The sequence below is a fragment of the Pongo abelii genome, chromosome 2 (genome assembly GCF_028885655.2).
Source record: "Pongo abelii isolate AG06213 chromosome 2, NHGRI_mPonAbe1-v2.0_pri, whole genome shotgun sequence".
NCBI classification, from domain to species: Eukaryota; Metazoa; Chordata; class Mammalia; order Primates; family Hominidae; genus Pongo; species Pongo abelii.
In genome coordinates, this window is record NC_085928.1 from 110,353,966 (window position 1) to 110,372,157 (window position 18,192).

The window sequence follows — 18,192 nt, forward strand, 5'->3', positions numbered from 1 at the left end:
ATATAATATGTAATATTTATGATATCTAACACAATACATTTTCTACAGGATTTTTTGGCTTCCATTTATAGTATCTATTCTCCTGAAATTTTGTCAAAATTTAAGTTGAGGTAAAAATTTTGACAAAGGGATAGTAAATTATTGGCCTTGATCACTTTGGGGGGCATTTTCTTCTTTCCCTAAATTTGTGTTTATCTTAGTAGAAAATAATACCAGTTTGCATTTATGAAGCAGTGACTTTTCTAGGGACTGTTATTAACACCTACGTTTACAGGCTCAAGGATCCCTTATCTAAATTCCTCAGGGCTAGATGAATTTTCAGGTTTTAGATAGGCAAGATGTGATAGATGGTGACTGCATGTTCTGATCCTGTGGGGAGGGGGGGTGGGATTTGTGGTACCATCCCCAAAATCACACACAGTAATTTCTTTTGGAAAATGTGTAACTGAGATAAAAAGATATAAACAATCTCATGTAGGCTTTTTCCACTAAATGATTTATGAGAAAACTTCTGGTTTTCAGAGCATTTGGGATTTTGGAATTGCAGATGAGGGATGATAGACGTATTTTCTCATTTAATCCTTACAATGACCGAAATAGGAACTATTATTCCCTGTGTAGTGAAGAATTAACCTTACCCTAAGAGAGGTCTGGCTTTTGCCCTAAGCTACTAGGAGGGCCCTAGAGTGTCCTGCCTGATAGAAATGTCCTTATTTGCCTGGGGGTTTAACTACTGGACAGTCTAACAATGTGATTTATAATGGGGGCTTTGGGCCATGCAGTATACTTCTGATTTCTGGAGGAATGGATGACTAAAGGTTTTAGCCCAACCTCTGAATGGGTCTGGGGACTAAAGGTCAGCCACCTGGGCAATATGTGATCAAGCACCAATAACAACCCTGGACATCAAAGGCTCACATTACCATCTCTGCTTGACAGCACTCTATGCATATCATCATACATCATGGCTGAGAGGTGGTAATGCCATCCACGACTCCAGGAGAGGAGGACAACTTGAAGCTCTGCATTTGGACCCCTCCCAGACTCTGCCCTGTGCATCTCTTCCTGTGGCTAATTTTAACTTGTATCATTTTCCTGTAATTAACCATGAATATAATAGCTTTCAGTAAGTTCTTGAGTCTTTCCAGCCAATTATCAAAACTGAGAGTGGTTTTGGGAATTCCCTGAATTGCAAGTGGTGTCAGAAGTGAGAGTAGGCCAGGCAAGGTGGCCCATTCCGGTAATCCCAGTGCTTTAAGAGGCTGAAGCAGGAATCTCGCTTGAGCCCTGGAGTTTGAGACCAGACTGGACAACATAGCAAGGTTGTGTCTCTGGGAAAAAAAATTAGCAGGGCATGGTGGTACACACCTGTAGTCCTATGTACTGGGGAGGCTGAGGCAGCAGTTCAAGGCTGCAGTGAGCTATGATTGTGCCACTGCACTCCAGCCTGCGTGACAGAATGAGACTCCATCTCTAAGTAAGTAGTCTTGTGTAGAGGACTGTTCTTTAAACTGTATAGCTGCCTAAACTCACTGAAACAACATTTTCCATTTGAACAAACAGATGCAAAGAAGATAAAATAACTTACTGCAGGCCACAAGATTTATAAATGGAGAAGCCAGTTCAAACCCAGGCCATCTAGCTGCAGAGTAAACTTGTCCTTAGCCACTGTGTGATACTTGTATAATGTGAATGGCTCTCAGTAACAATTATCTTGTTAAGACTTAGGAGGAGGAGGGGGCATACTTTTGAGGTGGCTTAGCTAAACAAGTGACTGTTCTATTGCTGAATATATATTAAACTGTAAATGAGACATCTCTCAATGATCCCATTTCTTGATTGAATTTCTTTTTCTCCTTATGTTATTGTTAGAATCATGCACATAGTATGGTCATTGTAAGAGTAAAAAACTGGGAAACAACATAAGCAAAAATATAATTTATCTCTCACAGTATATGGACAGGCCAGGTATTATGAGGCCTGATTGTAGGAAACCATGTTTTGTACCACATGATAGCACAGCTAAACCTGATTGGATTTGAGATAGGTAGATCCAGCCAACCCATAAGCTAGCCTGATCCTGGCACGTACATATGAATGTTACTAATTAGATCTGCCTGGGAACTCCGAATTAAGAAAATCAGATAAAAATGAGACAGATGGTAGTGGAAACTGAAGCACAAATGTCTAAATGGGCCAAATAGTTCAGAATGGGCTGTTTGAAACCCTAACATATATGGGAGCAGAAACTATGAGAAAATAGAGGATATCAATCCATAGAAGAGAATGAAGCAGAAACACAGAAGAAATCAGAGGTGCCAAATAATATCCTACTTTGGATATTATTCTTTATTTGTGTGTCTGATAACATTATTACCCTTCAAAATATTGTTTTAGTTTGTATATATTTCATTAATAATAAATTTGAACTTTAAATTTTTTTGAGACAGAGTTTCCCTCTGTTGCCCAGGCTGGAGTGCAGTGGCGCAATCTCAACTCATTGCAAGCTCCACCTTCCGGGTTCACGCCATTCTCCTGCCTCAGCCTCCTGAGTAGCTGGGACTACAGGTGCTCCCCACCACACCCAGCTATTTTTTTGTATTTTTAGTAGAGACAGGGTTTCACTGTGTTAGCCAGATGGTCTCGATCTCCTGACTTCATGATCCACCCGCCTCGGCCTCCCAAAGTGCTGGGATTACAGGTATGAGCCACTGCATCCGGCCTGAACTTTAAAATTTTTATTGACCCTCTCTATTTCCTCTTTTTGAATTGCCTGTTTATGTCTTCTGCCTATTTTCTGTTAGTTTATCTTTTTCAGTCAAAATGACTATAGGACTATAGAAAAACTATAAATGGGACAAAACAGCCAGTGCTGTGGTGGATCACTTGAGCCAGGCAGGTGGATCACTTGAGCCCAGGAGTTTGAGACAAACCTGGCCAACATAGAGAAACCATGTCTCTACTAAAAAATACAAAAATTAGCTGGAGATGGTGGCACACACCTGTAATCCCAGCTACTTGGGAGGCTGAGGCAGGAGAATTGCTTGAACCAGGGAGGTAGAGGTTGCAGTGAGCCGAGATCATGCCATTGAACTCCAGCCTGGGCAACAGAGTCAGACTCCATCTTAAAAAAAAAAAGGGACAAAACAAAGTGTTGAGTGGATGAGGTATTAATGTAGGTAGGGATATTGTAGGAAAATGAAGTTAGATGGTAAAGGCTAAAATAATTTAGTCATGTTAGAGTTAGGTTAGAAATAGTAACACAAAACTCATGATGCTGAATGTAAATGTGTTTCCAACCTTAAAGTGACCCAGCAGCAGTGTCACTCCATCTTCTGCCAGTATTTATGTGGAATAATCTGATATGCACCTCTGGTGTGGTTTCCAGCACTAGTCTCCACTAAAAGGAACCTGGCCCCTTGGAGAGCAGCTCATATCATTTTTGTTTTTTTGTTAAGGAAAAGTTCATATCAGCCTGAAACATCTTTTTTTAAAGCAAGAATACTTTAAAAAATGTCTGTGGTAGCACTGAAAGGACAAGGAGGTCAGTTTAAAGGGCCTCCCACTGGCCATGTTGTGGCAATTTGAGAATCAAAATGAGAATAATAGTAAAAAGTTAACTATAACAACTTGAATCTGTTTTGCCATGAGTTCATAATGATTCTGAAAGAGTAACAAATTAATATAAAGGATATATAAATGTAGCTCTATGACAAAAGGCTGGTGAATATACTAGAATATTTAAATTTTAAGTGCATCAGATTGGTCATCGGCAATTATTGCATCTTGGAACAGCCTGTTGTGGGGGAGAAAGGGTGGCTTTCATTGATCTGGTGGCTCCATCCAAAGACTTCCCAACGGGACATTCACTCTCTCACGCTCCAGGGAAGCTGATGGGGAAGTTGGAGCTTTGCATACTCAGAGCAGCCAGTGCACAGGCACAGCAGTCGGTCTCTCCTTGTCAGTCAGCCCCAGCATGGGGGCTTCTCCCCAGTCTGTCATGATGGCAGCAAAGGCAGGGAACCATCCTTTACAAGTGTAGAAAGTGTGAACCATGGCTAGGGCTGCTCGGGCCAAGAAGCAAGGAAAGTGGCCAACGCCCTTGGTGGAAGAGGGAGGCAGAGCCTATTGGGTTAGCAATGGTGCATGAACTGGGTCCAGAACAAGTGATGAGCAAGAACTGTAAATGCTGTTGAAAGTGGATTATTAAACCAGAGACATTTTATCATGATATTGAACTATGGAGGTCTTGGTAGAAAGTTAGGTCCATTGGGGTAAAAATAATTCTGACTCTAAAACAGAATAACAATTTGTATGCTTACATAATAATTTGTATTTTTAAAAAATATTTTTGCATTCGTAGTCTCATTTATTCCTCATACCACTCTAAACTGGGCAGGCAGCAAAGTTGAAAAAATACAGATATTGACGCCTGAAGGATACAGATGTTAAGCCATTTGCTGGCTGAGTTATGTAATGTGTTGCTTAGCCTCTCTGAGCCTCAGCTTCCTCCACTGTAAAATGAGGATACTGATGGTATATCCCTCGAATGGGGGATGGATGTGGAATATGGATGTGTGCAAATCACCTGATGTATCACAGGTGTTTAATAAGCTCATCAGTTTAGAGATAATAAAAATGAGAGATGTTAGGTGGCTTCCTTCAGTCACACATAATTGGCAGGAGCCAGATTTTTATTCTAGTCTCATAGACTTATGAAAGATAAGGATAGAAAGGACCTTAAAGTTCACCTGGGCCTAAGTTTTGAAACTTTTATTTTAAGGTTTAAGGAAAACTCTGGAAAACCATAAAATGGGAATCAGAAAGGTGAGTCTAAGTTAGCTGGACTTGGCATCCTCCCCCAACCTGCTGAGTAATCCCTGAAGGGGCTGTGGTACCCTAGAGAGTTCCTTGGAGCACTGTTTGAAAATCTGTAGTCTATTTTCACCTATGCATTACAAATGAGGCTGCTGAGGCTCAAAGAGGTGACATTACTTGCCCAAGGCCATATAGCTGTTTCCTGGCAGAAGTTGGACTTAAGCCTTGTTGGCAAGACCCAAGCTCAGTGCTTTCCCCTCTCCATACTACTACCTTTGTGGGGCAAAGAACCTGACCCCACATGAGACAGTGCCATCTGATGACACTAAAGGGTACGTTGTTCTCCATCCTAGGAATTGCCTGTTGGTCCTCACCTTCATTTCCATTCTTCAGTTCTCTAGTGCTCTCCTTTGCAGTGTGCACTAAAGTGTGGAGCTGCTCTTCTAGTGAATCTTGCCAGTTGGGTTTCTATCAGGCTTTGCCAATACAAGGAACTTACAGGAGGCTGGAAAGGAGGAGGAGTGGAAGCCACTCTGCTCCTTGTTCTGGAGCTGTGAATGACTGAGGGTGACTGCAGATTTCAGCAGCATCTGTGTTTCCAGGAGCAGCACCCATGGAAACCACCCTTTGTGTTGTCTTGTGGCAACCTCCTCATATTTTCCCTTTGGCATTTGAAGAAATCCTTTGAAAATATCAGCTATTTTCCCAGGCTAAAGAGAACCAAGGGAATATGCTGCACCATCTAATGGTTACCCAACCATAAAGGGAGAACTCAGATATATTTTATCCCCACATCATGTATTCTTTTCTACTTCTCATGTCAGCACCGCAGTAGCGGACAGTTCCAACCCAGGTGATGGTGTCCCACAAGCTTTGTGTCAACTGAGGTCCTCCCAGAAGAAGAGGATAAAACAGGATTAGAGTTAAAAAGGATGAGTTCATGTCCTTTGTAGGGACATGGATGAAGCTGGAAACCATCATTCTCAGCAAACTATCGCAAGGACAAAAAACCAAACACCGCATGTTCTCACTCATAGGTGGGAATTAAACAATGAGAACACATGGACACAAGAAGGGGAACATCACACACCAGGGCCTGTTGTGGGGTGGGGGGAGGGGGAGGGATAGCATTAGGAGATATACCTAATGTAAATGACGAGTTAATGGGTGCAGCACACCAACATGGCACATGTATACATATGAAACAAACCTGCATGTTGTGCACATGTACCCTAGAACTTAAAGTATAATAAAAAAAAATTTTAAAACAGGATTAGAGGAGCAAGAAATTTATTGGGTGAACACCTGTGAAGGGTAAAGGGGAGGAAGCAGGAGTCAGCAGGGAAAGCTTCAGACTGTGGTGCAGGTCTGATAGTCGTGAAAGAAGAGGAGAACTTCAGACCTTCTGAGTAGTTCTAAGACAGTCTTAGCCAAGCCAAGGGTGAGTCTCTGAGTAAAGATTGTTCTTTAGGGGAGTGTTGCACTGGGAAGGAATGATTTTGTTCCAGTACCCCATTGCAGTCAGTTGTTGGCTGGGAGCAGCCAGGGAAAGCGTGGTCTTAGGGTGAGTCCTGAGGCATATCTGAGGGTGCAGCAAGAGGAGACTCCCTGCAGCAGATCCTGTTGAAGGAGCTCTGGATGGAACACCATCATGACTGCCATGAGTGGGTCCATAGCTTCCCTGTGCTTTTCTGCTATGAAGCTTTTTCCAAAGCTGGTGAGGCCCACTAGACTTGTACACACACTTGGCCTAGAAGTGCAAGGCCATTCATGCCTCTGGGGGATGGACCTGTGGATGAGTGTGCAGCTTTCCATCTGATACAGATTCCATATGGTGCCTCAGAAGCCCCAGCGGGATAGAGCCCAGTTGCCCATAGCAGTGATCCTCTCATCAATGCATCCTTTATTGTCATTTCCTCCATTTCCCACTACCTCACTCCTGCTTGGTGGGATCACTCTACCTACCCTCACACAAGCCTTCATCCCAGAATCTGATTTTGTGGGCAGATCAGGATGACATTACTGGGAAGCTGAGCATTTGGGTTCTCAGGCAGTCCTCAGAGTGAGAGAACTCTAAGATGGGGATGACACTCCACGGTACAGGGCTAAGATTCCCACCATGGTGAAACTCGGATGGTGCCAGTCTTGTTTTCCTAAGGGAGGCTGGGTTATCCAACACACTCTATTTTAAAGTGCCTCATCTTTTTGAATCACAAGGTGGTTCTTATCTACTCAACAGGGTCTCTGGTCACATGGTATTCAGCCTCTTGGCCTCATTTTGCTGACAGCACATCCCAACCTTTTAAAATCCATGCTACTCCTGGATAATCATCAAACTTCTCAAGATCTGGCACCTGTCCCAAGAGTCTATTCCCTAAGGCTAACCAGCTTGGGGATCACTGTTCTGTCTTCTATGTATGGCAAATAGTGAGACTTCCTTGAACACTTCTTTCTACATTTATATTATAAAAATTATTGTATATCATAGCCACATGTGAAATTATATTACAATGCTTTCATACAAGTTGTCTTCCTCTAGAAATGAACCTTCTTGCTTTATCTTAATGATTGCTACATTAGAGAAATGTAAGAGAGTGGATTTTCTCCCCTTCTTCCCTTCCACCTTCCCTTAGTTTCACTACTGATAGGAAGTGGTCTTTGATGAGATAATAAAGAGCCAGAGAATTTTATTAGCCTCAGAATTTGTAGTTCCTGCTGCTGGTGCCCTGCTCACACCTTCCCAGCTACCTGCACATGCATTCTGTTGCCTGAAGTTTATTCTGGCAACAGAAGACATTTTTGTTGATGGCAGGAAGCTCCAGGAAATTAATAGCCCCTAGGAGTAGCCCTCAACTAGTGAATATCCCAGTTCTTTGAGATGTTTATTCTACACCAGCTCCCAGAGTATCCCTATGGGGGGCATTAAGTTTCAGCGGCCCCCGTGGGTAACTAGCTTGAACCCTTCCACATCCCACTTTTCCACTCCTCTAACCATGTTTCCTGGCCACTTCCCACAGAAAACTTTTTGCACCCAAATCTTTGTCTTGGGATCTACTTCTGAGAGAACCCAAATTAAGATATAACCTGCTGGAGCTCTGCTCTGAGAACAGTTGAGTAATCCCATGGGAAAGTGTTTGGAATACACAGAACAAGAACTTCCTCCAGCAACATCATGCTGCCTCTTCAAACAGAGCCAGGACTTTGTGGAGGGAGGAAGAGAAAAAATTGTGGGGCTTGGGAAATCAAGAGATGGAGGAAGGAAGCTGATAGGAAATATACTGATATGGTACTTGTTAACACCACCTGATGAGAACTGATGGAGATATGATAGAAAAGTAAAGTGATGTAATATGCCATGTGTTCAAATCTTCTAACTATAAGAATGCTCGCTTCTTGGAAGTGAGTGAACCTAATCCTTCTTTGGGAGGAGGCAGATTTAATAAGGGCTATCCTCCATGTCTATGTTTGGGGCTATGGCTCCCTCTGTATGTATGATAGCATTGGTTGATGAGGATGGGAACATACTGGATCTTTCTCTTTAACTGGGATTCCAGGGCTGTTTGACTCCAGGCCCTTCCCTTCCTATCAGTTTAGTCTGTAATGCTAACCTAAAACATGTGTCCAGACCAGGAGGCTCCTATCCCCTAAAATCACTCCCTTGATTCATTGTGAAGGAGAAAACTTTTGCTTGGTGCCCATTGGCAGCTGACAAATCAGCTTCTCTAGGTGGTGCTGCTGGGCTGGATCATGCTGAAAGGTGATCAGTTTTTGAAAAATTTATTTGATTAGCAATTTCGATGCCGATATTTATTTTTCTGAATCTTCATCCAAATGGAGATGAGTGTGTGCCAAAGAAGAAGCCTGGGGAGTGTAGAGGTGGAAGATTTTTTAGCAGAATTAAGCAAGAATATTGGATGGAGGTGGAAATATTCTCCTTCTGATGGCAGGAACCCCCAAGGGCTCCTTTCTGCAGAATGCATACCTGCCATGTCCATGCCAAACACTTCCAGGGGCAGCCTGTTTCTTCTGTTACTATTTTATATAATGAAGTTTCTCTTTAGGGGGTGTACATTATAGCTAGCTCATAGTTCCGGAATGTCTATAAATAATCATGGATTTTAAAATCATATTCATGCAGGAACCTGCCAAAGGAAACAAAGACAGGTTCCCTCAAGACATGGAATATGTGCCAGTCTCTGTACCCCTTGGGGAAAACCTCCCACTCATCCCAGTGCAAGTCGCACTTACCACACCCCCCACAGCAGAGGGCCATATTCTGGCCTTGTTAATACTGTACAGTGATAATGTGTGGTGTCTCCATACTATATTGATATGAAATGAATCAATACACATGGTTGTGCACGCTGCTGTGAATACAGCAGCGTGCACAACTGTTGCTTGCAGTATCACACCATCATTAAAGCAACATTTTCCTGTTGATGACCATCTAACCCAAACTGATGGGAGTCCTTTAACTTGGTTACCAACAGGACATGGAATGAACACATGCAAGATTCCAACAATGCCAGATATTATAGCACACAGGCTTGGATTATATCATGCAATGCTACATATTCTTATTGGCCTTTACAGAGATTCACAAAACAACTCCCATGTAAGGGCTGCTGAAAATAGATTTAATGCATTCAAAGCTGCTGCGGGAATCAGCGACATGCACGTCAATTACCCACAGCTTGACGTTTCTGCCTATGTTGCAAAAATGGCGGGATACAGCTGGTGTCATAAAACCTTGATAGGAATACTGTGAAAAATTTGGAGGACCTGGACAACAACTAATGGTTGAAGTTCACTTCATAGCCTGTGAGTCACAGATGACAACAATTGTGGCAATAAATAATTTTCTTAAAGATATTGATTCTATACCCATTTTGATTCTGTGGGTAACTGATGAAATTCCCAAATTCAGAGATGCTTGGAGATCCCTTGGGAAGCCATGAATCCTGAATGGTTTCCCTTTGTGAAGGCAACTCGTCATCTGGATGCTGTGAAAATCATTGCAACAGCCTTTCCTTGCCTTGCCTCCACAACATTGTACCATGCCTCAGAAACAAGCTCCACTGTGAGAATCTACTGCTAAGGGAAAGCCATTCCAGGAGGAATACCTGAAACTAAGCTCAAGGATGCATAATGCAGAAAGCTCAGATGGGCTGGTCAATCAGCTTTTACAAATGAGCAATGGGAAATGCTGTAATCATGTGGAGTGACTCATGAAATCGTCCGCGCAACTCTTGGAGACAAAAGAAAGAGAAGAAGCGAGTTACCATAATCTGCAACAGGCAACGGTCTATAGGAATCCAGAGGATAAAAAAGAAGATTGTATTCATGCAATAGAATAGAAATGAACAAACTGGTTCATTTGTAGGCTTGTAATCCTTGAGGTACATGATTCTTTGTGAAGCATTCAATTTTCAAGCTGTTCGCTTTTGACAGGCAAAAAGCAGCATTCTCTGATCTGCTTGAATATCTCTGGGAGCTTAGTGGAACCACAGCAGAGGTGTGCATAGGAGTGTCCTAGGGACACCTCTTTGTGAGAAATACTGATTTAGAGGAACAAAGTGAAAATCCAGAGATAACTTTCATTGCAGTTACCAGCATCCCAGCTTGGAAAAAAAAATCTCAAAGCCTACCCGTGACCAAAAACATCAGCCTCCTGGAGTGAGTCTGAGGACTGCATTTTAAAAATCTCCTTTCCCCATGACTCTCATCTATACTAAAGTTTGAGGATCTCTGCTCTAGATAGGACAGGAAGCCATGAGAGGAGAAGGCAAACCACTCTTTAACTTTCTGATTCAAATATTCTGTTGCATGTGTCTGATTTCTTTTTTTCTTTTCTAAAAACACACAAAGCAGCCCTGTGGAATTAGAGGATGAAAAACCCAACAGCTTAAATACAATCAAGGCGTTTCATAATGAGAGGTCAGGGAATGTGACTCGTATTCAACATGTTGGCAGGCTTATGACCCTAATTCTATTTTTTTCTAAAATATGAGTACTTATGGAGTCGAATTCAAAAAGCATGTATGAGCTTCAGCTGAAGCAGGACATTCAAAAGAAATTTTAAGGCTTGTGGATGTGTAAAGGGGAAGGAACAACCTGCTTCCAGCTAGGTAAACGCTCCCTGACCTAGGTAAACGCTCACTCCACTCCTCAATTAGAGCTCCCTACCACAATGGAAGTCATTCACACGTGAGTAGAGATTTGTACACAGTATACTTTTATTTTCAATAGTTAAGCTAAGTTAGATTTAGGGAGTGCAGGGTCTCTCCTGCATAGGGGAGGGTCTCTCTTTGGACAGCAGGAAGGTAGTTTGAGTCTGAAGGGCGAGTGGAAAGGGGTGTTGACTGCATAATTTTGCCTAAGGTCTTATGCGCTCCATGGGACTTCTGTTTTAGGTTATAGGGAAATTTTATTAGAAAAACTGACCTAGAAGATAGAATATTTTTCAGTGATCCATGTGAGGATAAAGAATTTGTTGGAGGAGTATCTACAGCCAAATTTAAGCCCAAATTAGAGGTCTTCTAGGTCAGGGAATTTAGAATAACTAATGAGCTCATAAATGTGCAAAGTAAACCCACAGCTAAACTCTACTCTGTCTCTAAGTATTCTATATAGCAAGAGATAGCCAACTTTATTAAAGTGTTCGCTGTGTGGAGAGCTGGACATGCATCCTCGTTCAGTTCTCCCCAAGCCATATGAGGTGGTATCTTAAGTTGGCTTCTCTCCAAAGAAGACCCCGAGCTGAAGACTCAGGTAGTTTATTGGGGATGTGCTCCCAGGAAGCCTGTTAATGGTGTGGGGAGGTGATCGAGGGATGGGAGGGAAGCTGATACAGGCGCATTAGTGTGCGGGGTATTCAGTGGTCACCCAGGGTGTCCACCCACTACTTCCCAGCCCTGATTGGCTGAGAGCTGCTTTTGGAGCATTAGTTCTGTGGCACTTTTTCCTCCTACCCCCACCAACTGCAGTTGAGCTCACTTCTGTGGCCAGAGGACAGCCTCAGGCAGGAAGTCGTGGTCTTTCTGAAACTGTCCCCTAGCAACCTGCTGTGGGTGAGGCCCGACAGTGTCTGCTACAGGTGAGCATTACTTCCACTTGAAAGATGAGAAAATAGAGACTTCTAGAGGTTAAAGAATTTCCAATGTCAAACAGATCATCTTGCCCAGATCTGTCAGACTAAGACCCTACTTGATGTTTTTTTCTGTTAGAACATTCTCTAAGAGGAAGTGTTAATGGGGTCCAGGGCCCATTGAAACTGCCTCCATCTTCAAAGCAATGCCAACGGCCACCAGAGTAAGGAAGAGCAGACTGCAGCTTTGACAGGGCCCTGCTGTAGCCCTGGAACCTCCTCTTGCCTCTGTGACACTGCTGGTGGCAGCAATCATAGGCAGGAGCTGTCCCACAAGAGCCCCTATCTGCCCCACAGAGCCTGGTGCTCATGGGGGTCCTCACTCTGGGGGACCCCACACTTGTGGCCCAGGACAAATGTTTCAATGACTCAAAATACAGCAGCACCTTCTCAATTGTCCCTCTGGGCCCATTCCAGACCTCTTCTAGGTCTGGCCACAGAATGATAGATATTGATAATCTGAAAGAGTCCTTATGGCTGCCAAATCAGGCTTGGGGGTGGGGGGTGGCGGAGAGACGATGACGATGGCAGGCACAGGTCTGAGACTAATATACAAGCAGCCAGCCTTGAACTCGCTTCAGCCCTGTCATCACCCACAAAGCCAGAGCCGGCACCACCCTGCTTCCACAAACATCTCTCCCTGCTCTTTTGCCACCATCTTCTTGGGTAAGGCAGCCCCAGGTGATCACTTTCATAGCATGATGTCTAAAAGCACATATTTAGGAGCCAGATCCAAGCTCAAGTCCCAGCTCCACAGCATACCAGCTGCTTGGGTAGGTTATCTACCCTCTGTGATAGGGAAACTAGAATTTCTCACTGTGTATGAACACAGACCTTTACAGAATCACTGTCAATATTAAATGAGTCAGGTACTTGCATACAGCAAGTGTCCAGTAGATACTTGCCTTGGTTATATTGTAATTATTGTTATCGAACCATCAGGGGAAGGGAGAAGCTCAGTGTGATTTGTCCACTTGGTGCTTCTCAAGGATGATCTATACCTACCCCTCCCTGAGAATCATATCAACACTTACTAATCAGTGGTTGCTCTATGTGTTAGGTACTTTACAATCATCATCTAATCTTTATGATAAACCTGTGAAATGGGTACTGTTGTATCTGGGGCATAGATGAGAACTCTGGCTCAGAAATGGGAAGTAACTTGCCTGGCATGGCATAGGCAAGGCATGCTGAGTTGGGCTGGCAGCCAGGCTGGTAGGTCCCAACCTGAGCTGAACCATCATAGCCTCTGTCCAAAGCTCTGTAGGCCTCACAGGGACACTCAGGGGTCCTCAGTGTCTCTGAGGGCCTCAGATGTTAACATTGTCTGCTCAGGGCTTTTGCTAATGAGGAAGTAAAGAAACTGTTATCGGTGCACAAAAACTGAAATCCTGATGGCCCAGGTCAGGGAGGGCATGCAGGGGGTGGGGGCTGCTATAGAATGAGCTTTCTTTCTGGTCCTTAAAAGCTAATTCCTTTTTGATTTTTCCTTTTCTCATTTGGGGGTACCCTCCAGGTGGCATGGTCCAGACCAGGCCTTCCCATTGCAGGATGGTGGGGATGCAAACTCCCTGCCTCCTTAGCTGCTATGGAAAGCTGGCTGCAGCTGGAAGTCTGTCCTCCTGCACACTTCACCACCCTGTGCCTAGGGCTGAAGGTTGTTCTTAGCACCCATCTTGACCTGTGGCTGAGGTCACTCTGGAGGAAACCTCTGACCTCCAGAGAAGAGCTGCAGCCCACAGGGCCTGGGCAGATCACAGCACTCTCCATAGGCCTCTGAACATTTTCATCAATTGTAAAGTGGAACAAACCACAGGAAGACTTGGGCAGGTGTTTGGAGGAGGAGCTCAGACAGGTGGGCTGTGGTGGCATTTTCTTTTCCAGGCGCTGCCTGCTTGCTATTTGATTCCCAGGGCTGCACTGCACTCACACAGTGCTTCTCTCATTCCCTTCCCAAGGGTATTTTCTGTGTGACTTAGAATAAGTATTGGGTCATGTGGATGTTACTATGGCAACCGGTGTTTTAAATAAAAATAGTGTTACACCCCCGGTAGCCTGTCAGTGTGAAATGTGCCTATAGGCAGTGAAAGGCTGTTGGCATCTGCATCCCTTCCATTCCTAGCAGCATCCTCCTAGCACCCCCCAGGCCTAGAGGGCAGAACTCGCCGCTCTGACACAAGGTCTGGGCTCCTGAGTAGCTTAGGGGAGAAGGTGGGTGGCCTGCACAGGTAGGTGTCCCTCAGCTGGCCAGGGGCCCCTGCCTGGTGCTTGCTTTCCTGACTTCTGCCAGCAGCAGAGGGAAGCTGCTGTGCTCTAAGTCTTTCTAGACAGAAACTTTAACTGATTAAAGATGGGCTTTGTCTCGGAGTCTACTTCTAGGGGAACACAGACTGAGACAAGGATTTATGTGCAAGTAATTTGTTTGGGAGGGGATCCAAGGAAGCAGCAGTAGAGAGGAGAAGTGAGACAGGAAAGGAAGGCGGCCAGTACAGGTGCATTTTCAAAAGTGACTGCTGTGGGCAAGTGGAACTTAGTCCCACCGAGAAACTTGGAAGACCATATAGCACACGGTATTCCCCCAAGGACAAGGGAGTTGGTGCATTTATTTAGTTCCCATCTGTCACTGGATGAGGGCTTCTCCCTAGGGGAGATTTACTCTCTGCAGTTCCAGTATGACCTTTGAGCAGTCAAAACAAAAATAAAGCCCCACAAAAGTTCTGAGGCAGAGAGTGGGCAGGCAGCAGCCTGTAAGGTTTAAAGGTAAATACCTGCCTAGAGGATATGGGCAGGGTGCCACATCTCCTGCTGTGGACCTCTTGGATGTCAATGAATTTCCCCAGCTATCAGAAGTGCTTTTGTGTTGGGATGAGGAGCTTAACTTGGAAAGTTAAAGGAACATGAAATGGCCTTTAAAGATTTCAATAAATCCTGAGACCTTTGAGGGCCTGATGATGAAACTGGTACTCTCAAGGCTGATTGTCCTCCATCATGGTGCTGGTGGCAAGTGTGGGAAGGGTTGGGTCAGGGAGGGCTTATTTTCTGTTGGAGGAAAGAAAAGCAGCTTATTATATCCCAAATAAGTATTTTTGAGAGTGTTTGAATATATCCTTCTTGACTCCTTCTGATACTTGCGAGGATGAAAAATTTAAGATTAGGCACAATGATACTGAACCCAAGAAACTCAAATTAAACTCTTAGGGTAGGAATAGATGGTGGTTAGGTGGAAATGAATTGGAGATACATTTGAGCTCTTGGCAGGAATTGGAGAAGGGTGGACACTTTTTCTTTCCCCATTAGATTCTGTTGGATGATGTGGGTAGAGTTAGCCACCTGGCAGGTCCATCCACCTTCTGACGGCAGGTGCCCTGATCTTGCTTTGGATACAAGGTCAGTGGGTCTGTCCATCAGTGGAAGAATAGTTGCTTCTCAGAGCACCCCACCACCTCCTGGTTCAATTAGACACCTTCTCCTTGGAATCTGAGCCCTGAGTGGGATGTTGCAAGGACAAAAATTTGACTGGAGCTTATTGCTGTCAACAGTGGTGGTCCGAAAAAAGAGAGCTTATTAATTCTCAGAGATTGTGAGCCATCTGGTTCTTACCCTGGTTCTTTAGCTTTTCCTTAAGTTCTCTGAGTATCCCATAGTATTCCACTGAATTCTTATGCCTTTTCTTATCCAATTAACTGGGGTCTCTCTCTTGGTTGCATGGAAGAGCCCTGAATGATCCTGATTCCTTTGGAGGATCCCACCAGGATTAAATATCTAGAGATTATCAAATGAAACCCGATGAAAACCTGTCTCTGTTGCTGCTATTTTGTGCAGTAGGTATAGAAACAAGGGAGGAAGGGAAAGATGTGTTAGCATCCTCTTTCAGTGAACCCAGCTGAGAGAGAAGCAGGAGTGAGAGAGGTTTGCATGGGGGCAGGAGGAGTGGGATGCCTGTGAGAGAAAAAGGAGAGGAGGCAGGATTGGGCAGGAGAACCTCAGCCTGCAGTATGACCCAATGGTCTCAGTCAGTTCAACACAGAGCTCCTGCACGCAGGTTTCCCCTTAGAGAAGCCCTATGTTGGATAGAAATGGCCAGACCCTAGTAGTCTGCTGTGTTCTGTCTTTAGCTGGGGGCTGCCCAGAAAGAGTACAGCCTCTGCTCAAAAGCTGAGGCGTACTTGAAGGCTCTGCAGCAGGAGGCTGCCAGCTCACTGTGCTCCCTGTGGCTTAACAGCAAGTCCTTCCTGGTAGGGAGATCTGAGCTGCACAGCTCCATGGCTGCCTTCCACTGAGCACACAGTTTTATCTTGACACTGTTTTATCTTGTTCTCAGACCTCTCACTTATCCTGTGAAGTTGGTGTTATTTCCACTCCCCTAGTTGATGAAATGCAGACGTAGCTAGTTATCCCCTAAGATTTTCCTGCTAGTGAGTGTGAGTGCTGGGATTGGGACCCAGCTATGTCTAACTTGAAGGCTCCTGCTTTGATGTCCTGTGGCAGAGGCCATTGCTTCAACTGCCATCATCCCCATAATAAGGACTTGGGATCTGCAGCTTCAGGGGCTGATCATTGTCCCCTAAGCAAATGTTCTATTTGGGTGGTGTGTGTGTATATGAACCTGGGTCTGTCTTGGGTTAAAAACAGAGCTTTCTTTTTAGCACTGAATAATATTCCATCATCTGGATTACCATGGCTTATTTATCTGTTCACCTACTGAAGGACGCCTTGGTTGCTTCCAAGTTTTAGCCATTAAGAATAAAGCTGCTATAATATAAACATCAATCTGCAGGTTTTTGTGTGGACATACGTTTTCAACTCCCTTGGTTAAAAAAACAAGAAGTGTTATTGCTGGGTCATATGGAAAGAATGTGTTTAGTTTTATAGGAAACTGCCAAAACATCTTCCAAAGTGGCTGTCTCATTTTGCATTCCTACCAGCAGTGAATGAGAGTTCCTGTTGCTCCAGTCCTCACCACCATTTCATGTTGTCAGTGTTCTGGACTTGGATTATTCTAATAGGGGTGTAGTGGTACTTCATTGTTGTTTTAATGTGCATTTCCCTCATGACATATGATGTGGGGCATCTTTCCCTATGCTTATTTGCCACCTGTATATATTCTTTGGTGAGGTATCTGTTCAGGTCTTTGGCTCATTTTGAAATCAGGTTGTTTATCATTGTTGAGTTTCAGGAGTTCTTCATATATTTTGCATAACAGTCCTTTATCAGATATGTCTTTTGCAATATTTCCTCCCAGTCTGTGGCTTGTCATTTCATTCTCTTCACAATGTCTTTCACAGAGGAGAAAATTTTAATTTTGGTAAAGTCTAGCTTACCAATTCCTTATTTATTTATTTATTGCGACAAAGTCTTGCTCTGTTACCCAGGCTGGAGGGCAGTAGCACAATCTCAGCTCACTGCAACCTTTGCCTCCTGGGTTCAAGCAATTCTCCTCTCTCAGCCTCCCCAGTAGCTGGGACTACAGGTGCGCCACCATGCCCAGCTAGTTTTTGTATTTTTAGTAGAGATGGGGTTTCACCATATTGGTCAGGCTGGTCTCAAACTCCTGACCTCAGGTGATCCACCTGCCTCGGCCTCCCAGAGTGCTGGGAATTATAGGTGTTAGCCACCATGCCTGGCCCAGCTTACCAATTCTTTCTTTCCAGGATCATGACTCTGGTGTCATATCTAAAAAGTCATTGCGAAACCTAAGGTCATTTAGAACTCTCAACCCACAGAAAACATGGAAGGACCTTAAAGGCATATTACTAAGTTAAATAAGCCAATCTGAAAAGACTGCATACTGTATAATTCCAACTATGTGGCATTCGGGAAAAGGCAAAATTAAGTAAAAAGATGAATGGTTGCCAGGGGTTAGGAGAAAGGGAGAGATGAATAGGTGGAGCACAGACAATATTTAGGGCAGTGAAACAATTCTGTATGGTACTATAGTGGAAGACACATGTCCTTATATGTTTGTCAAAACCTGTAGAATATACAACATCAAAGGTAAAAAGATCAGTGGTTGCCAGGGGTTAGGGGAAAGGGAGAGATGAATAGGTGGAGCACAGAGAATAGTCAGGGCAGTGAAACTATTCTGTATGATACTATAGTGGAAGACACATGTCATTAAGTTTGTCAAAACCTATAGAATATACAACATCAAGAGTGAACCCTAATGTGAACTATGGACTTTTATGTGATAATGATGTGCTAAGGTGGGCTCATCAATTATAACCACT